General features: G+C 42.7%; 1 pseudogene; it reads right to left on the bottom strand.

The window, feature by feature from the left end:
* Nucleotides 1-694: 694 nt before the first annotated feature.
* Nucleotides 695-813, bottom strand: LOC145410056 (5S ribosomal RNA; annotated as a pseudogene).
* Between the last annotated feature and the right edge of the window lie 22,880 nt (nucleotides 814-23,693).

Here is a 23,693-nt window from a genome sequence, read left to right as displayed (position 1 = left end):
GAAAATATTCTTATTCACTTGGCACCTGACAGTTTTTTCATTTTTTTTTTTTTTTTTTTTTTTTAAATAACAGAACAGAGGAAGGAAAAACAAATGAGTAAAAAAAAAATTATCCATACATCAGATTACTGGTGTCCTCTGTTCATAAAATATCTGTAACAGTTAGAATTGAAGAGTTGTGGGTTGAAATTTGGAGGGAAACAACTCTGGGGAAGCGAGTTCCAGAGAGATGCAGTTCGGGGAATGAAAGAATTATGATAGGCAGAAGTTCTGCAATGTGGCTGAGTGACATTCCAGTCATGAGCGCTACCAGATGCCCGTGTACCACGAGGGAAGGCATGGAGAGGTGGCACAGTGGACGCAACTTTGTCTGAGCATTGGCCAAAAAAATATCTGTAAAATAATGCAAGGGAGGCAACATTCCTTCTTACTAGCAGGGAAGGTAGTTTGTATGTAATGGCAGGGTTGTTAATGATTCTAACAGTTTTGTTCTGAATTTTGTCTAGTTGTCTTAATGCAACCTCTCCACAACCATTTCACAAGGGTGAGCAATATTCAAGCTGAGAGCGCACATTCATTCATTCATTGCCAGACGCCATGTATCCCAAACAGGGTGGTCAAGGGCTTAGAGTTAAATGTTTTACAGGGAGGGGCACTAATCCTCCACCAACCCCACTTGACACGTAGGGAGTCATGCCAACAGCATCTGGTGTTCCCAGGCGGTCACCCATCCAAGTACTAACCAGACCCAACGTTGCTTAACTTCGCTGATCGGACGGGAAGCGGTGTACTCAACGCGGTATGGGAGCGCACATGACTCTTATAAATTATAGCTAACTGCTCATCGGCGAAGAAGTTACGGACTCTGTACAATAGTCCAGGTTTCTTTGAGGCGGTTTTAGCAAGCGATCTGACATGAGAGGTCCAGCTGAGGGCACTGTTAAGTGAGATGCCAAGAATTTCCATACTTTTGGAGATGGAAATATTAGTAGCACTGAAGGTAATGTACGAATCTGGCAATATCTGTCTATTAGTAAACTGTATATATTTAGTTTTACTAGCATTAAAAGAGACAAGGTTGTTTTGTCCCCATTCACTGATTGTAGATAGATCTTGATTTATGGAGATGGCTGTACTGAGTTGAGAGGTAGAGAAAACAATTATGTAATTGTGATAAATGTGGCAAAGCTTGTAGGAGAAATCAGACTTTAACCTGGCATGGTGCCATTCACTAACAAGTGAGGGAGAAGACATGTTTTATCTCTTATGCTGGATTGCCAATGTAATGACAATTTTTTAAAAAGTGGGTAAAAAAAAAAAAAAAAAACTCCTGAGTCCTTTGGTCTGTAGTGCCCCTTTAGTTCCTATTGGTACTTGTTCCAGACCACCCCTCATGCTGTTGATACAATCTACTGAGCCATCATTAACCATGAGTGATAAAATAATATGAAACCCTAGATACAGTAAACGCTCGAAATAATGAACCTTCTTTCAGTGAATTTCAGTTTTAACCACCACCTTGAACTGACTGAACATTATGGTCATTTAATAAATTTTGTTCGGTAAATGAATGGACACGCAGGAAACACTGACCAGCAGGTGTCCCTACACACACACCCACACACACACACACACACAGTGTGTGTTTAATGTACATTCTGCTGTTCTGCATTGCTATTCTTTAATATGTAGTACAGTATTTACTATAATATAACAGTTAATGTACACTGAGTTTACCTACACTTTCCCTGTAAATACTGAACAACAAATGTATAGTAGTTTATAGGCAGTGTACAGTATAGTGCAGGATTGTGGTGGTTATCAGTGACGATCTGTGCCAGTGGTGGAATGCAGTTTTTGTATGTTTAATATACATGCACGTGTTCTGTACTGTTTGCTTTGTTATTTACTAATATGTAATATTTACTGTAATGTAACATGTAATGTACAGTGTGAGTTTTCTTTACCTACACTTTCCTTGTAAATACTGATTGACGAATGAACATGGATTTATCCAAGGCATTGCAATCTTTATTTGCAGTGCAATTACTTCCTGAAAGGTAAGAATAAATACATCAGTAAATAGAACATTTATTGAGAAAAAGAGCCACTTAGACCTACCTGTATGTTATTGTGTATGATTATACAGCCAAACAATGCTGTATATTTAACAATCTTTGTTTGGTAAAAGCCATAACACTTAGGAAATTACTAAACAGCATGGTGTTCGGCTTTAACGTCAAGGATTTGCTACCAATTATATTGGTTATATTGAGGATGCTTTGTATTAGGCAAGGTCTGTTCACTGTGATAGTTGTGTAACAGTACAGGGCATTCATTTAGTACAAAATAAATTGGGCAGCAAGATGCACTATATCCTGCACAACATCCGTACACAATAATATTTGACATGTACAGTAGGATCACACCAGTAATGTCCAACTGGTGCCAGGAAACTGCCGTTATTAACGAAAACATTATTTACGTGGCATTAAAATACACGTATAAACGGTTTATTGGTGCCGCACCCCAGGACTTTTACCCATTTCTCACATTTGAATCCCTCCTAGCACTATGTTTTTTTTTTTTTTTTTAGCTTAAATAATAAGATTAGTTGTTAAATCGTCATGAGTAATATAAAACTCAGGAGTTAATGAGGTGCTTGGTGTGATGTTTGCTCCAAGACTTATGCATGGAGGCTACTGCGACGTACCCCCTGACCCCTTGCTGGCCTCGTTCCCACTCCTGCCTCTCATGTCAGGGTCACCCACTTCTGTTAGCACATCATCAAATCCCACAAAGTCAGTTTCTTCAGGCAAGTCACCGGTGTCATCAGTCTTCATCTACTTCAACCCCTATCTGTTGTTTTTCCTTGCCTGGCCGGTGTTGTGAAAGTAAGCGAGTGATAAATGACTGATGGTAGACATTCACTCGGTCATGATAGTGTTTCTGGTATTTTCTTAAAATCTGATTTACAAGTCCAATCATTAGTCATTAATTCTGGTAGCTGCTCTTTCTCCATCTCAGCAGACTTGAGTTGTGGCTTTGACAAAATTTATGGCCTGTTGAATGTTATATTTCTTCCAGAACGCAATTTCTTCCAGAAAGCAGCAGCAGTCATTATGGTGGGGGTTGCAGGAATGCCAGGTGGAGAGGTGAGTCATGTGGGGCTTTGGAGGTGAACTGGGAGGCAGCTGGTTGGTCAGGTGGGGCAGTGGAGGTGGAGGGAATGGCAGCAAACGAGTCAGGGGAGGCAGCGAGGGGAGAATCCTCTATCTCTTCCTCACTACTGCTCAGATTTTCAGCGATTTCCTTCATCCCTTTTGTTTGTCTGTTTCATTCCTCATCTTGTTATGAACATATATTAATTTTAACAACTTGGCATTTGCGAAATAACCGTTACCTGAGCGAATCCAAACGTTATTAAAGAAACAGGGTACCTGTTCTAACTTACCGTGATTGACAAAAACGTCATTCCCAAGTCGTTATTGGCGAGATCCTACGGTATGTATTGTTGCTTTTTATGGGCAGTAACGTACCTTTTTTGTGATATTTTATCATGGGATAGGTGGTAGGTGGGGGCGCTCACCATCCACTCACTCGACGTAGTGCTGCTTTGGGTGTCTGCCCTTTCCTCTCTTCCTTCCTCTTCTGTCTTTCTTTCATTCTTTTCTCTTCCTTCTTCCAAGAGGTGACTTTACAGTACCTTTTCTGTCTTTTTCCTTCATTCTGTCCCCTTCTGCCTGAGTGACTCTACACTGACAAGCCAAATGGTTTCCTATGCACCAGGAAGCCATTTACCCCGCTGGGTGGTAACCATATAAACAAATTATGGTGCCTGGTGGTTTAGTGGGTAATTAAGATGCTGCAATCGTTTTGGGCCTGTGTAGGTTTATATCCAAGGGATGGTTGGGGTTTATTGCTCACATAATGCCACTCAAGGATAAGTGAGGGTAGTCACTAATCTTAAATGTCAGGACCAACTTGCCTAGCCCCGAGTTCCTACAGTCCTCATGGGACAACATAAGATTGGATGATGGATGGATGGATGATGCCACCAATAAGTTTTCAGAGTGTGATCTACTATGACAAGATGTGCTGTGGCCATATTATAATGGGACAGTCATTCACAGTGGGATGGCATCACAAACAAGGATTCAGATTGTGATTTTAAGAACAGAACCCATGTTAACTCGTAAGCTTCATAACACCCATATCTGGACATTCCTGAGTGCATGCGATACACCAACATCTAGCCCGGACCTACTTCCCAAAGTGGGACAAATGTAGGCCACAGCGACACCTGTCAACCCCTTCTCACTGTCTCCAAGGTCAGTCACCTGCTAGTCACGAGGGAGGGTGGATGTAGCGAGAAGTCACGGGAGTTTTCTATCTCCAACCATACTGTTCCAATACATGTTATGTTCTATGTTATATTTTTATGGCTAGGAGAGTCTGACTGTATAAATAATAAATAACTAATATAATAACTAAGAAATTATGTATATAAAAAAGCTCATTTCAGGTTCTTCAAACTCGTGTAATTTTCCTGAGGAAAATGAACTCGTGTTATTTTCCTCAGGTAGATGACACGAGTTTGTAAAAAAAAAAAATCATAAAACAAAATTATAAAAAAACCTTAACGCACTTCATAGCCAACCACCTCTCTTTGTCACCACTCAATCGTTTACCACTGAGCTACCACGGCCCTTGGAAATGAAAGTCAGACATTCAAACCATAGGTTCCCATATGCCTTTCAGTGAAAAAAAATATAATGAGACTCTTCAACCATTTTGCAATTTACAGCTAGCTATTACCCCATGTACAGTTACGAGTGTGTCTGTATGACGACCATAACCCTGTAATCCATATCCATGCTTATTACATTCAGTACTGTACAGTTTCAAATGAATGTGAGGAAGAATACTGTATCTGAACCTTGACCCTACTTTAGTGATACCACCCTTATATAAGCCACCACAGTATAATAATGACACCATTTTAGCCAGCTGTTATCCATATGTATTAAAATACCCGCCCCCGCCAGACCACCCACCCCACCACCCTCCACCCCACCACCAAGCCACCCCACCACCAAGCGACCACCACACCACCACCCCAGGAGGACACCACGGCGGGGTTAGTGACCCGGAACAAGAGGGTCACCGGGACACTCCTGTCCCCGCAACTGTCACAACACCAGGTAAGCGGGAAGAGACAACGACCCTGCGAGCGGGGCAGCCTTCACCAGGTTTAGGGTGGGACTGATCTAGAGTCAGTCCCAGGCAACACCGCGGTATGGCCACTGTACGTACCGGGGAAGGAGCGGTCACTGTTTGCCCTTCAGTTGTTTTCCACCTGTGACACCGCCATCACGGCCACCGTACGTGAGGGGGAAGGAGCGGCCACCGTACGCCCTTCAGTCACAGCCACCTCTGGGGACGGCCTCGGGGCGTTAGTTATTGAACGCGCCCTGACTGGCAGAGAGAGGAGTAGTGGAACCGCGATCGCGGCCACCGTACGTGACGGGGAGGGAGTGGCCACCTTACGCCCTTCAGTTACTTCTCGAAGGGCAGGCAGGCCCACGGCTACGGCCACTGTATGTACCAGGGTAAGTAGACCCTCGACTGTGGCCTCTGTACGTATCGGAAAGGACACTGCCCCCATGCACCCCTCTCCTGCCTTTTACCCCTATGGGAGTAACACCGCATTCACAGCCACCGTACGTGACGGGGAAGGAGCAGCTACCGTACGCCCTTCAGTTACTTCCCGACGGGCAGGCAGACCCACGGCTACGACCACTGTATGTGCCAGGGTAAGTAGACCCTTGGCTACGGTCTCTGCACATACCAGAGAGGGCGTGGCCTTCGTGCACCCCTCTCCTGCCCTTTCCTCCTTCGGGAGCAGCACCGCCAGCACTGTATCTGTACATTTGGGGGAAGGAGCGGCCACCGTACGCCCTTCAGCTGTGAACCCTAGGAGTCATGAAACCGCGTTCACGGCCACCATACGTGATGGGGAGGGAGTGGCCACCATACGCCCCTAATTCGTGATTCCAAAGGCCCTCCTGAAGCAGGAGGTCCTTTGCACGGCCGACCCTTTTCCTCTCGGCTGCATGGGACGCCCTTTGTCTCCCTACAGGAGTGGTTCCCCGGAGGTGTTGCCAGAGTGGTGGCGTGGCCCGATCCGAGCCCTACCACCTACACCTAGGAGGTCCCTGCCCCTGATGGACACCCAACGGAGGCGGCACCGCAGTTCACCCCTGACGGCGCTTCCCCCTGCAGGCGGCCGCAGCCCCCAGGCCTGGGCAACCCAGGCTCTCTCTCTCCCCAGAGCCAGAGGCGACAGGCCCTCCTCCTGCAGCTGTTTGGCCCTAGTCCTGAGGGCCACCACTCAGGTCGAGGCCCCCAGACTGGAGGGCCTCCCTGCACCCCACTGACGAGGCTCCAGTACGAGGGCCTCCTCCCAGGTCGAGGCCCCCAGACCGGAGGGCCTCCCTGCACACCACCGACGACTACGACCCGGGCGGTGACGCCCCTGCAGGCAGTGCGTTGCCCCTTGCAGGAGGGCTCCCCATAGGGCCCCTCTCTCACGCCCAGGACATGCAGCAGATGACGCCCAGGAAATACGGGTATACAGTGACCTCAATAACTCTAGTGTCGTGAACAGTCAAGACAGAAATGCACAGTGATTAGTGACAGAGCGAAGGCCTGAATAATATAAGTGACTAAAGTTACAAAAAGTGTACTGAGACCCGATACCTGGCAGAGTAGAAAATATAAATAACTATACACAGAACTTGTAGAAATCGTGGGCCAAGATCAGTGGTGCACGGGAAACATCAAAGACCTGTGAATAAGTGCTATTGCGACTAAGTGACTTTCTCGAGTGTCGCGACCCGCACCCTACCCACTTATGGTAATATTCATTCCCCTAACCCCTGGCTCTGTCCTCTCCTGGTGTATCGGACTTAATATATAAAATACCAATTCTGCCTATAAACAGTATACGGGTATCGCAACATTAGAACCCATTATTCCTGTATAAGTGAAGAGTGTCGTGTCGTGAATGTAACTGTAAACGTTTGTATTAAAGGCTAACTCTTTGTCCCTGTTCAAAGCATATTCAGTATCTCTCTGTTTTATATTGTGACGGTGTAGGAATTAAGACATTACATGTGTTAAGGTGTACTGCCTGGTTTTTATGTCCTGTTCCTTTGTGGGTGCTTTACTTCCGGTCCGGAAAGAGGACCCCGCTTAGTCGCTGGTGTTCTTAGGACGAGAGGTCGGACTAAAAACACCCAGCATAACATGTATGTATGCCTAAATGACTTGAACATAATTCTTGCAGTCATATCCATGTCTTCCGTACAATACAGTGTCAAAGGAATGCAGGAAATACGAAACTTAACCCCGCTAAAGTGACAACCCTGATATATCACCCACAATATTTGAAGATTAGGCTTCCTTAACCTAATCCGACACCAGATTGTTAGTCATCTTCTATAATCACATCTCATGAGTATGGAAATACATTTATTAGAGCCAGGAAATAGGTGCAATTCACGCTGCACACTTGATTTCCGGCAGCCTCGCCTCCTTCCGTTTATCTCTTACCTTCACCTGTCCTGTGGAAATGACCTTGCCCTGAGTGAGCCCCATCTTTGTCTCTCCTATCTCCCACCGGTGTCTCTCTCTCTCTCTCTCTCTCGTCATCAGTACACCCCTTTTTCCCCCATGGATCTCTCTCTCTCTCTCTCTCTCTCTCTCTCCATCAGTACACCCCTTTTCCCCCCATGGTTTGTTTCCATACCCATATCTATGTATTTTTCTTGTATTGTGTGTGTGTGTGTGTTCTTACCTAATTGTATCTTTACAGGAGTAAGCTCGTACTGTCCCGTGTTTTAAACCATATTTATCGTACATATCCTTAAATTTGAGAATTGTTTTGGCACACACTATTTCATTCAGTAGTGCATTCCACTGATCAATTGCTCTGTTTGGGAAACTGAATTTCCTTACGTCTTTATCACCTCTCTTCTTATGCAGTTTTTTGCAGTGTCTTCTTGCTGATGCTTCCCCATTGGTTAAGTAATCATTTATGTCTATTTTCTCCTTTCCTAATATGCATATATATAGCATTATCATGTCACCTCTTTTCCTTCTCTCGTGTAGTGTGTGTTCGTACCTAATTGTTCTTACCTAATTGTATCTTTACAGGAATGAGTCAAGCTCGTACTGTCCCGTGTCTTAAACTATATTTATTGTACATATCCTTAAATTTGTGAATTGTTTTGACACACACTATTTCATTCGGTAATGCATTCCATTGATCAATTGCTCTGTTTGGGAAGCTGAATTTCCTTACGTCTTTATCACCTCTCTTCTTATGCAGTTTTTTGCAGTGTTCTCTTGCTGATGCTTCCCCATATGTTAAGTAATCATTTATGTCTATTTTCTCCTTCCCTGATATGCATTTATATAGCATTATCATGTCACCTCTTTTATTTCTCTCCTATAGTGTCGGTAGATTCAGTTTATTTAGTCTCTTTTCGTAGCTTAGATCCCTTAAGCTTGGTATCCATCTTGTAGTGGCCCTTTAAACTTTTTCAATCTTGTCTATGTGTTTTTTGAGATGAGGACTCCAGATTACTGATGCATACTCCAGGGTTGGCATTACTGATGCATACTCCAGGGTTGGCCTGATGAATGATGTTATCCTTCTTAGCATGTCTTCATTTATATATGTGAATGCTATTCTCATATTTGCAAGGAGTGTATACATGGTCCGTACCTTCTCACTGATGTGGTCAGCCGGAGATAGTCTGTTATTGATAATCACACCTAGGTCCTTCTCTCTTTCTGATGTGTGTAGGGTTTTATTTCCTAACGTATAATCCCAATCAGGTCTTTTTCCACTTTTACCAAACTTGATTACATGACACTTGTCCACATTGAATTCCATTTGCCATGTATTACTCCATTCATGAAGTTTATTTAATTCTTCTTGTAGTTCATTACAAGAGTCTGTGTTAGTAATTCTCCTTTGTATTTTTGCATCATCTGCAAACATATTTAGATAGCTTTCATTTCCAGTGTTACTATCTGTATCATTTATATACACTAAAAACATGATTGGTGCCAGCACTGAACCCTGTGGTACTCCACTAGTCACTTCTTTCCATGATGAGTAGTTTCCCCTTAGTACTGTTCTCATTTCCCTTTTTATGAGAAAATCTTGCATCCAACAAAACAGTTTGCCTCGAATTCCTCCTTGATGGTACAGTTTCCATAAAAGTCTTTGGTGTGGTACTGTTTCAAATGCTTCCTTGAAATCTAAATAGATACTGTCCACCCATCCTTCTCTTTCCCGTATTGTGTTTGTTACTCTGTCATAGTAGCTCAACAGATTAGTAACACATGATTTTCCTTTTCTGAAACCAAACTGTCTTTCTGTTATCATATTGTGTTCTTCTAGATGATTTACCCAAGCTTTTCTTATAAGCTTTTCTAATACCTTGCTTACAACACTGGTCAGTGATACTGGTCGGTAGTTGAGTGGATTTTGTCTATTCCCTTTCTTGAATAAGGGGACAATATTGGCTTTCTTCCAAATATCAGGTAGTTTACCTTGACTTAAGGATTTCTTGAAAATTAAAAATAATGGTTTACTTAACTCGTTTGCACATTCTCGTAATACCGAACATGAAATTTCATCATGACCACTTGCTTTTCCTCGGTCTAATTTACTTAACTCCTCCTGTATTACTTTTTCTGATATTTGTATATCTTGTAGTATGTGTGGACATGCATGTTCCACATAGTCCCTCTCAAAATTTTTTTCTTCTGTAAAAACTGATCGGAAATTCTTATTTAGTGCTTCACAAATATCTTTCTCTTGTGTATAGGTTATTCCCTCGCCTGTATTGGATTGTATTTTATCTTTTACTTTGGTTTTGCTTCTGATATAGCTGTAAAACAGCTTCGGTTGATCACTACTTTTATTTATGATATCCTCCTCAAACTGTTTTTGAGCTTCCCTCCTTATTCTTGTATAATCGTTTATTGCCTGTTTGTAATTATTATACGCCCTTTCACTATTGTGTCTTCTGTATCTATTCCACAACAAATCTCTTCTTTCTTTTGATTTTTTACATTCTGTATTGAACCATTTCTGTATTTTCTTATCTGCTTCTTTGTGCTGTGGGATGTTTTTTTGGACTCCTATTTCATAAAATTCACAGAATTTTTTATATACAGCATTTTAAATCTTGTCCTCTAAGCTCATTTTCCCAATCAACTTCTAAGAAATAATTCTTTAGGTCATGATAATTTCCCCCTTTATAGTTTAGACTCTTTTTGTAACTTTCATTGCTGTTAACTATGTCATAAGCTATCCTGAAGTTGCAATTTAGTACCGGATGATCGCGTTTGCTTTGCATTTTTTAGTATCTCCTCCACAGTGTTTACACTCTGGAAAGTCACCTTTAGAGGTCTTGTCTTGCTTTTCTCGTATTTCCCTAACGTTTTGTGTTCCTCTACGTCTTTACTACAGATTTTCTCTGGTACTTCTTACAGTAAGCTCATTACATTTGCCATCTCGTTTTTGTCTCTTGTGATCTTGTTTTTAATTTCTTCCTCTTCTATACCAGTGATTACTATTGATTTATTCATTTCTACTGAATCTCTGACTAACTTTGGATTGTTTTGGATTATTCTTTTCACTTCCTTTTTAATGCTTTTTTCCTCCACCCTTGTTTCTAAGTCTTTCTTTACTTTCACCATTTCAGCATACGTGGTTTCTACATCATTTTTGTAGCTTTGCACAACTTCATTCACCTGTGTTATCTTCTCTTCAATATCACTGCTCTGGTCTATCAGACTGCTTACTTGCCTAATTGTCTCCGTATCATTTTTGAAGTCTTCCATAGTACTCTTGTGATTGACTACTGTACTTACCATTTCACTCATTTTCCTCCTAAGTGTACTCACTTCCACTGTTAGTTCATCTATGGTTGTCTTTCTTGTTGACGTCCCTTCCTAGTTTTTCTATTTCTTCCTTTTGCAAGTGCATCTGCTTCTTTATTTCATCAATTTCATTTTTGAAAGCCATCTCTAGTTTGTGTACACGTTCAACCAGTCTATTGTGAGTCTCCATTTCAACCAGTTCTTGGTAGAAATCATCATCTTGCTTTCTACCTTTATCCCTTTTCTTTTCCAAATTTGCTTTACTAAAGTATGTGTCCATTTTGCGATACTAAAAGTATGGAGTACTTACATTCCCTGGGGCCTTTGTAGTCTAAACAAACATCAGCTGACTGAACGCATTCTTTCGCCACTCGGTTCTCTTTTCTGTTTAAACAGGTCTTGTTTAAACTTTTTATTTTTTTTAATAATAAAAAACCATTTAGTCTAACCTGGTACAGAGCTTGACTCATATAAAGATACTAATTTAGGTAATGCCACTGGCCGTGCTGGCTCTGTGGAGCGCTGTCGGCGAACGTCTTCACGGCTTGGTGTCTCCCGTGTTTGTGCGTGTGTGTGTGTTCTTACCTAATTGTATCTCTATAGGAATGAGTGTCTTAAACCATATTTATCATACACATCCTTAAATTTATTAATTGTTTTGGCACAGTATTTCATTTCATTTTTTTTTTTTTTTATGCGAGAAAGTAGGAACCAAAGGCCATGAGCCCGCAGTAACAGTTCCCTCCAAGAGAAAAACAAAATACAACAGAGAGCCAAATTCTAGATCCGATCATTTCGAGATGCCTGGACACACTGCGTTTGAAAGAATGGAGATCATAGGCAGCAGGAAATACAGACAGAGGGAGACAGTTCCAGAGTTGACCTGTTGCATAAATTAAAGACTGGGAGTAACGGTTAACTCTTGCAATAGAGAGTTGGACAGAAAAGGGATGAGAGTTTGCTGCCAGACGGGTGCTACGCGTCCGTCGTAGAGGTGGAGGAATGCAAGCAGACAGTTCAGAGGAGCAGTGACCATTAAAGTAGCAATAGAAAAGAGATAAAGATGCAATAGTGCGGCGAAGAGACAGAGGTTGAAGGGAGTCAGTAAGAGGAGGAGAGTTAATGAGACGAAAAGCCTTTGACTCCACCCTATTGAGAAGAGCTGAATGTGGGGAGCCTCTCCACACATGAGAGTTGGACTCCACACAGGTGCGTATAAAACCCCTGTATAGAGTCAACAATTGTGCAGGGGTAAAGAAAGAGCGGAGTCGGCTTAGCACACCCAATCTCTTGGAAGCAGATTTTACAAGAGATGTAATATGATCTTTCCAAGATAAGTCCCGAGTAAATGAAACCCCAAACATGTTCAAGGATGATGCAGGATTAAGCTGAATATTATTAAACATTAGTGGGTATACCTGTGGAAGATTTTGTCGGGTTGATAGGTGTAAGAACTGAGTCTTAGATGCATTAAAAACAACCATATTATTTTTACCCCAGTCAGAGATACGAGCCAAGTCAGACATTAGGTGTGCCATAGCCTCATCCCTTGTTTGTTGAAGCAACTGTTGAGATGGGCGTTTCGGGAACGGAATGGAAAGGTGAAGGGTGGAGTCATTAGTGTATGAGTGGATTGGGTTAGATGTACAGCTTAGAAGATCATTGATGAATAAAAGGAAGAGAGTTGGTGATAGGACAGAGCCCTGAGGAACACCACTGTTGATAGATCTAGGAGAACAATGATGGCCGTCTACAACAGCGGCTATAGAACGACCAGAAAGGAAGCTAGCGATGAAGGCACAGATAGAAGGATAGAAACCGTAGGAGGGCAGTTTGGAAATTAAAGATTTATGCCAGACTCGATCGAAAGCCTTTGAGATGTCAAGTGCAATGGCAAAGCTTTCGCCAAAGTCCCGAAAGGAGGATGACCAGGAGTCTGAAAGGTAGGTGAGAAGATCGCCAGTGGAGCGTCCCTGACGGAACCCATACTGACGATCGGAAAGAAGGTTGTGATAGGAAAGATGCCTTAAAATTTTTCTATTGAGAATTGACTCGAAAACTTTTGAAATACAGGACGTTAAAGCAATTGGACGATAGTTTGAGGGTTGGGAGTGGTCACCCTTCTTTGGGACTGGCTGAATGAGAGCAAACTTCCAGCAAGAAGGAAAGGTACAAGTTGACAGACAAAGGCAAAAGAGTTTGCCTAGGCAGGGTGTAAGCACAGAAGCACAGTTCTTGAGAACAACAGGAGGGACCCCATCAGGCCCATATGCCTTGTTAGTACTGAGGCCAGTGATGGCAGAAAATACATCAGCTGAAGAAATTTTATTGTCAGCCATGAGGAAGTCAGAGGGGGGGAAGTGATGGAGGAACAGCACCGGAATCGTCTAAGGTGGAATTGGAGGAGAAAGTCTGTGCGAAGAGATCTAATTTATCTGTAGAAGAAATAGCTACAGAACCATCAGAGTAGAAAAGAGGAGGGAAGGATGATGAGGTAAAGTTGTTAGAAAGATTTTTGGCAAGGTGCCAGAAGGAGCGGGAAGAATTCGAGTTGGAGAGTTGAGAGCATTTAGTATGGATGAAATTATTTTTAGTAGAGCGAAGAACAGACATTAGCACGATTCCGGGCAGAAACGTAAAGATGATGTGATTCAGGGGTGGGTTGGCTCTGGTACCTTTTGTAGGCCCTCTCCTTGTTGCGGACAGCATTAGAACATGCGTGATTAAACCAAGGCTTTCTTGCGTTAGTCAAAGGATATGAGAAAGGAATGTATGCTTCCATGCCTGAGAGAATAACCTCCGTAATGCGCAAGGCACACTCAGATGACTCACAGCCATGGAAGCAATAATCATTCTAGGGAAAATCAAAGAAGTACTGTCTGAGGGCCTCCCAGTCCGCGGCTCCAAAATGTCACAGACGACGTTTCCCTGGAGGGTCCACAGGCCATACCGGAGTGATAGGACAGGTTAAGGTGATAAGGTTGTGATCGGAGGAGCCCAACGGAGAGAAAAGATTAACAGAGTAAGCAGAAGGATTAGTTGTGAGGAAGAGGTCAAGTATGTTGGAGCTCTCTCCAAGGAGGTCAGGGATACAGGTAGGGTGCTGTACAAGCTGCTCTAGGTCATTAAGGATAGAAAAGATATAGGCTTGTTCACCAGGTGGATCAGTGAAAGGAGAGGAGAGCCAAAGGTGGTGGTGAACATTGAAATCTCCTAGAATGGAGATTTCTGAGAAAGGAGAAATGGATAGAATGTGTTCCATCGTAGAAGTAAGATAGTCGAAGAATTTTTGATAGTCAGTAGAATTAGGGGATAAGTAAACAGCACAGATATATTTAGTCAGAGAATGACAGGAGAGCCGAAGCCAGAGTGTAGAGATTTCAGAAGAATCGAGTTCAGGAACACGAGAGCAAGATAAGTCGTTGCGTATATATACACAACAGACACCTTTGGCTTTGAAATGAGTATAGAGAAAGTAGGAGGATACAGAAAAGGGTTTGCTGTCAGTTGCCTCAGACAGCTGAGTCTCAGTTAGAAAAAGAAGGTGAGGTTTAGAGGAGGAGAGGTGGTGCTCAACAGAGCGAAAGTTAGAGGAAAGGCCGCGAATGTTGCAGAAATGAAGAAGTGAGTCAGACAGTGGTTCCAGGCACCTCGAGTCGTCACCGGGAGAGGGGCGGATGGTGGGGGCATTTATGGTCCCCCCCCCCCTGGGGACTCCGAGGCTTGGTGATGAGACGCCATAATTACATTTTGGAAAAGGAAGTGTAGTGTGTACTGTGCATGTAGTTTGGTGTAGATAGTTAGAGAAATTTGTACTGGAGAGCATGCTGGCCTACTCTCTGTGTAACTGAGACACTGAAAAAGTTCAGCAAAGGGGGATGGTCAGGAACTAGTCCTGAGGGCTGATGAAACGGGAGCTCCAGCACTCCCTGACATCAGCTTTCCATACACCTCGAGAGTACTGCCCTGCTCGACTGGTGCATTCTGCTGATCAGTTGCTCTATTTGGGAAAGTTAATTTCCTTACTTCTTTATCAAAGCTGGGAATAGCGCCGCTTTTAGTACCGGTGCTTCATATCGCTGCTACTATTTTAATAGCGATGGTGGTAACGCCATTACTATTTTTAGCCAGTAGCGGAGCTGAGAGCACCGCTACTTTTTGGCTGTACTCATGCGTTACCGCGCTCCTCGCTACTCACGCAATGAATACAGGCCCGGAGTTGGTGAGTACATACAGATATGCCGACGGTTTCGTTGTATTTATTAATGACGATAAATAATTCTTTCGTCAATTCTGTCAATGATGTTTCTTCTACATCAGTATTTTATTAATTAGTAATGTGCAATAATTAGACAGGAATTTGGTAGTTAATTATCGATCATTTAAATTAACTGGCAGCTTGGCGAGCAGAACAGGGACACACACACACCTAACTATCCCCTTCTCAAACTCCCGCTCTCTCCCTCACTCTCTCTTTCAGACTATAATTCTTACTCACTACGTTATTATTTCGTAACAGTATGTTACTTTCAGTTTAAAGTAATGGAAAAAGAAAATATTCCTACTGTATAAACAGCCTTCCAAAGAAAGTCCCAATTCATTTTTACTTTCGTTTTCTTATATATCTTAACACCAATACTTTGCTAACACCACTACTGTACTAGCACATCATTAACACCACTACTTTACTAACACCACTACTGTTAATAACACATCATGAATACCACTACTTTACTAACACCACTACTGTTAATAGCATAGCATTAACACCACACACTACTAACACCACTACTGTTAATAACACTTTCATAATTAACACCACCACTTCTATCCATACTCCTGATGGAAATTCACACCACTCCAGTAATATCGCTCCTCAGTAAGATACACCTGTGACTATTGCTCAGCAGTGTATCTCTCTCTCTCTCTCTCTCTCTCTCTCTCTCTCTCTCTCTCTCTCTCTCGTACACAGGTAACAAAGTTGTCAGTGCTGTGGTGGTCAGTGCCTGATGCTGGCACAGTGGTGGGCCTCACCTGTCTTGCAGGGTAGTATGGACCCACAATCACCAAATGTAGCAGCAAACCACACCCTTGCCGTAATGTTGTGTGTCAGGTCAGAGAGGCTGGTGGCCTGTCCCAACACAGTGGTCAAGTTGTCAGTCAGGTGTGATGCTCGTAGCCATCGTGTGCCTACCTGCAGCAACGTATGGTTCCCTCATATCACCAGCATCCCTCCAAGCCTCCATTGTTATGCAGATTTTGATATGGCAAAGGTTAATCCCATATATACTTACCACCAATGCCTTGTTCTTAATAATTACCTGACTTGAAATTGACCTGTGTCAACAATGCCACCGCCTCTCATAAGCCATAAAGTTTTTTTTCCTATTAATATGTCTAGTCAATCTATTGGCATAGCTCTCTTTTGGTGGTGGTATTATTATTATTATTATTATTATTATTATTATTATTTTTATTACTAGTAGTAGTAGTAGTAGTATTTATCATCACAATTATCATCCAGACCTCCATTCCCACCCTAGGACAGGGTGATGAGTAGCAACGTCCAGACAGCCCAAGCTTGCCCAATACAATGGGCCGCGCTTCCATTCACTCATCATTCAAGCCCCCAGAATCCAGGCTCTATCTGATATCCCCAAAACTTTCACCGTGTTCTGTAGCCTCACATAAATGCATCAGAGAGTCAATCAGGACGCTGTCGCATTAAAAAGGAGTGCCAAATCCCTGATCACGCGCTTCTTCTCACAACATGCATCCAACCAGCTTGATCGCCTGTCAGTCGCTTAGCCTCACCAATTTCCATACCTCTCTTCCTCACACACTTGTCCACCATATCCTTCCACCTTCTCATTGGCCTACCTTGCCTCCTCTCTTCTTCAGATTCTCTTATATATATCTTTTTCATCATTCTACTGTTATCCATTCTTTCCACATGACCATGCTATTTCAGTACAGTCTCTTCAATTCTGGTGTCCACAGACTTACTCATTCCACATCTTTCATGAATCACATTATTTCGTATCCTATCCCCTCTCTGTACTCCACAAACATTCCTCAGCAGTCCCATCTCCACTGCTGTCGTTCTTGACTTTTCATTTTCATGCCTCATGTTAAAGTTGGCACTAACGCTCTTTTATGTACTGTAAGCCTCGTGTAGCTGCAACATTCAAGCCTCTGTTTCTTTTCAAGGCCCTTACAGCACCAGCCACTTTCGTTCCTTGTGTCACTCTACTTCCCACTTCTTTTGCACATTTTTCTCTCTCTTCTATCACTGTACCCAGCTACTTGAACTCTCTCACCAATTCCAGTCTCTCTCCATTCACTGTAACAACAAACTGGGAGTCATCTCTCTCGATCACCATCACTTTACTATTTTCTACATTTACTCTCAAGGCACGATGCTCACAGACATAAGCAAATCTCTGCACTAGTCTGCAAGTAGGAGTGCATCATCAGCATTCAACAAATTTGAGATATTCCATCCATCACCATTCATTCGTAAAAAAAAAAAAAAAAAAAAAAAAAATTAGTAACGGTGCTAAATGAGGTAACGCATTGGATGAAATCGATTCACAGGCTAAGAAGACTGGCATTTGAAGGGTTGAAGCCCAAAGAGTTTTGTTTGATCAGAGACATGAAAACAACTTGGAAATTTAGAGATAAAACGGATATTATTTTTATCTCTATAGGCAGGGTTTTAAAGTTGCATCATGAGCCTCCTGATAAAATTTAAAAAATGGAGTATTTTCCCAGTGTGATGGGTCGTGTGATATCCATATTTACCAGCCTAAAATCACTCTTAGAGGATATAAATAATTTACAAGAAAATTGTGTAAGTATAGATTTTCAGATATATATTATTAGGATAATGTAAATAAATAGCCGTGCTGAGATATTCAGTTTATAAACATTACTTGGTTCCTCATATACTCAGTTCAATTGTTCATAATGGGTCTAAGAAAAAGCAGGTTGCAGGAGCGTTGACCTGAACTGTTGTGTTTGCCTTGTTGGGATTAACTGGATATTTAATTTCCGATGAGTTTATTTTTTTTCTAATTCATCTGAGCCATGACTTCACAGATAAAAGGCAGTGCCAACTTTGAACTAGTTATGGCTGATAGCTTCCACTTCGTTGGCAGTTCAAAACTATTTTACTGGAGTGGTTGCTGTATAAAGTTAGCTTTGGTCGAAATCGCTATATATTTGAAACTTCCTCAAATGTACTCAAAATTGATTGTAAAATACTCCCAATTGTTTTCAGACTCAGAAGACATTTCTGAGGGTAAAAAAAAAAAAAAATCAAATATAGGAAACACATAACAGAATGTCGATTGACAAGTAAAGACAGCTGGCATTTGAGATGTTTAAGAACAATAAGTTTGAATTGACGTGGGGATCACCGAAACAAGTTAGAATCTTCAAATAAGTATTCTTTTTTCATCTGCAGTAGAAGCACTTTAAAATTACATCTAGTTTCCTGAGTAAATGTAAAAAAAAAACAAATAGTTGCACATTTTGAAGGTTCATGGTACACCATAAACCAATTTCTTTAGGTAAAATCTCTCAAAACTGTGAAATCTCGTGAGAAGGAATATTAATCCATTCACTGCGTCAGTGTTTGTTTACATGTACAGTACATCCTGTGTGCGGCAGTTTTCAAATAAATAGAAAAAAATATTAGAAAAAAAATAATATTGTCAAAAGATAGAGAAAAAAAATCCCGAGTTCAGTGGTATATAACACAATATAGCAAACAAACAAATAACCTCTGATACAGATCCATGAAGTAATAAATATTCCCTGTGCGGTGGTGCCAGGCGAACAATGTGTTATGGTTGCACTGTGTTGTCAGTGTCAATCTTGCGATCAGATAACGTGTAAATCAGCATCTGAACCATTATGGTCATCATCTAACAACAAATCACTATCATTACTACACTCATCCAGATTTTTCATCCAGTATTTGCTTGGGCTACTGCTAGCAGCGGCATGGAGAAGATTTCGTACCTTTACCTTCGGCATTTTGTAGGTAACTGAGCTGAGCTCTGCACCTGGTAAAAATGCATAATCTATGTATGGCAATATTCTATAGGGTGCCATGGGTTGCAAGCTGATTTATTTTTTGCCATTTCTGATGGCGGAATTTTTGAAAGCAGGAAATCATATATGATACAGCCGCAGTGAGAGCCATTTGAACTCAGATATCATATATGGTACAGCCACAGTCAATGGGTTAATGAGCTTTTGACTCTCACCTAATAATTTATATGAGAAAGTATAAACACTATCACAATAACCAGATATATAATTAACACCTTCGCCTGCATTGACGTGTTTGTCGTCTTTTGGTTATGGGGGTGGCCTCAACTCGTTGACACGTTTTGTTGTCCGTAAAGCATTAAAAAGCTTCTTCAGAGAAAAAGTTTTCAGCTGAAAGGAGTCATTTTGGGAGGCATCATAGTTTCCGTGCCACTCGTCAAAAGTAATGAGTTGGCAACTGTGGTGCCTCAGACACGCGGCAGCCCAGACATGTTGATTAGTACCATACCGGCAGTAGAGGAAGAAGGTAGTGAACGGTGGGACCTTTAAATTGTACTCTATTTACCTCCATCCCCGGCGCGTGTCATATTCTGCTATACCAATAGTACTTGTGTTTACTTTCTGGGCACTATTGTGATTAGATTTGGTGTTTGCAATAGGGAATTAGGTTTGTGTGAATCATTCCTGGCCGTTATCAGCCGTTGGCCCAATGAAACTTGTGCCAGGCCTACCCTGTTTTCTGCTGTGTCCCAACAACTACACTCCCTCCACCCTGCATCCAATGTGTGTATTCAGCCATTGAACAATAGCGACAGTGAATCAGGTCATTATAGTGTGCAATAGCTAGCAAGCAAGGACATGTTGAAACTTTTAGCAGTGGGAGGTGGGAAACTGCCTTACGACATTGTCTTGAACGGAATATTTCCCAAGGTGTTGCTGAAATGCTTGCTCTATGCTGAAATAAGGTGGATAGTGTTATTGTGGATTAGATAGGAGTATAGTGCAATGAGTGTACGTGATAAAATATTGGCTAGGGCATGAGTCACATACGCCTTACAGCCACGGCACGCTGTTGTCAGGAGAGGATAAAATAGAAGAGATTTATGGAGGCATATATCATTTTATCAATTGTTATATTTATTCCGTATGCTTTTTGTGTGAAATAAAGCATGAGTGTTACAGTGAATATGTTTATCGTATGCTTGTGTAGATGAACGTAAACACTGCACCATGTGCTCGTCAGAAAATATCGTCTGCGATACCTTAGGTATCGCAAATGTGACATACAGAGCACATTCATATACTGTTGTGGTGAAATGTACTGTATTTCTCATAAAATTATTGATTTGGTTATGTATATTGTGAAATGCAGTGTCTTCTGGTAAGGGAAACATCATCAGCTACATCTTAGCGCGCAGGTAAGGGCCATGTCATTGACCTACAGCAGACGTGCATGTACTTCTTGTGGTGAAATATACAGTGTATCTCATATATTGATAGATTTGATTATGATTTATGTGAAAAGACAGTGAGTCACCCACGTGCTCGTAAGGAAGAGCACGTCTCGTTCACCTGAGTTGCCACAAAGGTAGCGACATGCAACGCCAGGTTAGGAACACGTGCATTTACATGTTATTGGTGAAATACACTGTGTATCTCATAAACTGATAGATTTGGCTATGTATTATGTGAAAATAACGTGAAAGATTGTCCCACGTGCCCGTAAGTAAGAGAATGTCTTGTACACCTGAGTTAGCACAAAGGCAGTGAAATGCAACGTGAAATACGTAATTTTAGATGGTGTAATATACTGTTTATCTCATAAAGTGATATATTTGGTTCTGTGTAATGTGAAAAGAAAGTGAAAATGAACCATGTGATCATCTGAAATTCATCGTCTGCTACACCTTACCGCCCATGTAGGGTACTTGTTGTGGTGAAATATACTGTGTATCTCATATATTGATAGATTTGGTTATGTTTTATGTGAAAAGACAGTGAAAGACTGACCCACGTGCTCGTAAGGAAGAGCACGTCTCATTCACCTGAGCTAGTACAAAGGTAGCAAATTGCAATGCGAGGCACGGAACATGTGTATTTACATTTTATTCATGAAATATACTGTGTATCTCATATATTGATAGGTTTGGTTATGTTCTGTGTGAAAAGACAGTGAAAGACTGACCCACGTGGCCACGTGCTCATAAGGAAGAGTGTGTGTCATACACCTGAGCTAGCACAAAGGTAGCGAAATGCAATGCAAGGTACGGATCACATGCATTTACATTTTTATTGGTGATAAATACTGTAATCGTCATATTTTTGATGGACTTTGTTATGTGTCATGTGGAATAAAAGCATAAAGACTGCAGCCTGTTCTCGTAAGGGAAACATCGTCTGCTACACCTTAGTGCACAAGTAAGGGCCTACAGAACACGTGCATTTACACTTTAGTGGTGAAATGTACTGTGTATCTCATAAAAATGATAAATTTGGTTATGTGTAATGTGAAAAGGAAATGAAAAAGTGAACCACGTTCTCGTGGCCCCTACATGTGTGCTAAGTCAGGTGTAGGAGACAATCTTTTCCAAGGACATACACGTATATCATGAATCCTTGCATTGTGCCAGTGTTGAGCAAAGTTCCTGGCTGGCTGTGAATAAAGTATCATAACTCCTTTGTATCAGCTCACCCCTAGCACAGCATACTCCAGTGCCTAGCCTGAGGTACATACACCCTTTGACTGCAGTTCATTCTCCAGTTGGTTTGCAATGACACATCTCTTGCAGAGATGAAGCGCGGGTTGGCACCACACGAGTGGAAGAAGCTCCTAGATGAGATTGAGTTGGAGAGTGACATCGAGAGCAACCGTTCTGGGGTGGAGGAGGTGGACGTAACACCATCCGGTCAGCAAGGGGAGTTGCCCCACCGCCTTCCATTGTGGGAAGAGACACCACCATCATCGGCTGCCCCCACCAGAAAACACTCCACACCTCCAGGACATGCCATTCCTACCACTCTCTTCGTCGGCTCCCAATCTCCAGGCCCCTCTGCCCTCTTTGGAGAGCCAGTGTCACTGTAAGCCTGGCCATCGTTTGTTGTGATGGTCCCTCCACCTGTGTCTGCCGTGCAGGATGCTACGGTGACATCCTCACTGGCCAGTTCGAAGAGACTGGTGTCCCCAGAGCCCTCTGTCTCGTCCTCGACCTCGTCCAAGGTGTCCCCTCCTAGACGAGGGCGTCGTGGTCCTCTGCCTGGACATGGGGGACGTCCAAGTGGTCGGAGGGCAGGCTGAGGGGTGTCGACAGGCCGCCCCACTGCCACCACTGCTGAAGAGGACCCTGGGTGGAGCAGTGGCCCATTCACACCGAACCATGGGCCGTTCACTGATTCCCCAGGGATCAAGGTGGATATTCCAACAACTCCCCTGCAGTTCTTCCAGCTCTTTTTCACGCGGGAGTTGTTGTCATATCTCACCATGGAAACAAACTGGTACACCACATTCCTGGGGACTCAGCTGGATGCCTGGTTCTCCTGCAATGAAGAGGAGATGGCCAAGTTCTTGGGGTTATATCTTCCATGGGGGTCGTGCACATGCTGACCATCAGGCACTACCGGAGGAGCTCCGAGTTGCATGACAACCCTAGGGTCAGGTGGGTGATGAGTGGAAGGCACTTCATCGCCATCCTGAAGCACTTTCATGCCTTCAACTCATTCGCCGTACTCGGGACAACTAAGATCGGCTCATCTGCATTCGCATGGTAAAGGAGGACCTCCTTCAGCGGTCCATCAAGTTATATATATTTGCTGAGTCCTCCTTGGGCTACATCTGGAACCTCGAGGTCTACACGGGGGTGCAGCAGACTCTCGAGAACACTGTGGGGCCTCGTGGAACCACTGAAGGACCAGGGCTATAAGTTGTTCACGTATAACTACTACAATTCTGTAGCCCCGTGCGAACGACTATTCACTGCAGGCCTTTACGTGTGTGGGACCTTACGGCTGCCTAGAGGAGCACCATGCCAGCTGCAGGCCATCACTAAGGCTAAGAGCCTGCCTGAGGGGGGCATGGTGTACAGGCACAAGGACAATGTGCTAGTCCTGCTGAGGAAGGACAAGTGCATTGTGAACATGGTCTCCACATTCCACACCACCGACACCATTCCAATGAGGGTTAGAGGGAAGGTGCAGGGCTTTTGATCGAGTCTGGCATAAATCTTTAATTTCCAAACTGCCCTCTCACGGTTTCTATCCTTCTATCTGTGCCTTCATCAATAGCTTCCTTTCTGGTCGTTCTATAGCTGTGGTTGTAGACGGCCATTGTTCTTCTCCTAGATCTATCAACAGTGGTGTTCCTCAGGGCTCTGTCCTATCACCAACTCTCATCCTTTTATTCATCAATGACCTACTCTGTACATCTAACCCTATCCACTCGTACGCTGATGATTCCATCCTTCACCTTTCCATTCGGTTTCAGCAACATCCATTTCAGCAGTTACTTCAACAAACAAGGGATGAGGCTATGGCACACCTAATATCTGACTTGGCTCGTATCTCTGACTGGGGTGAAAATAATCTTTTTGTTTTTAATGCATCAAAAACTCAGTTTTTACACCTATCAACCCAACAAAATCTTCCACAGGAGTACCCTCTTAGGTTTAATA

This window comes from Coenobita brevimanus, chromosome 9, assembly GCF_032717465.1.
Source record: "Coenobita brevimanus isolate Jiangsu-jjx chromosome 9, ASM3271746v2, whole genome shotgun sequence".
In the NCBI taxonomy this organism is placed as follows: domain Eukaryota; kingdom Metazoa; phylum Arthropoda; class Malacostraca; order Decapoda; family Coenobitidae; genus Coenobita; species Coenobita brevimanus.
Note: the sequence above shows the minus strand (reverse complement) of the source record. Positions and strands in the feature narration are given on the sequence as shown.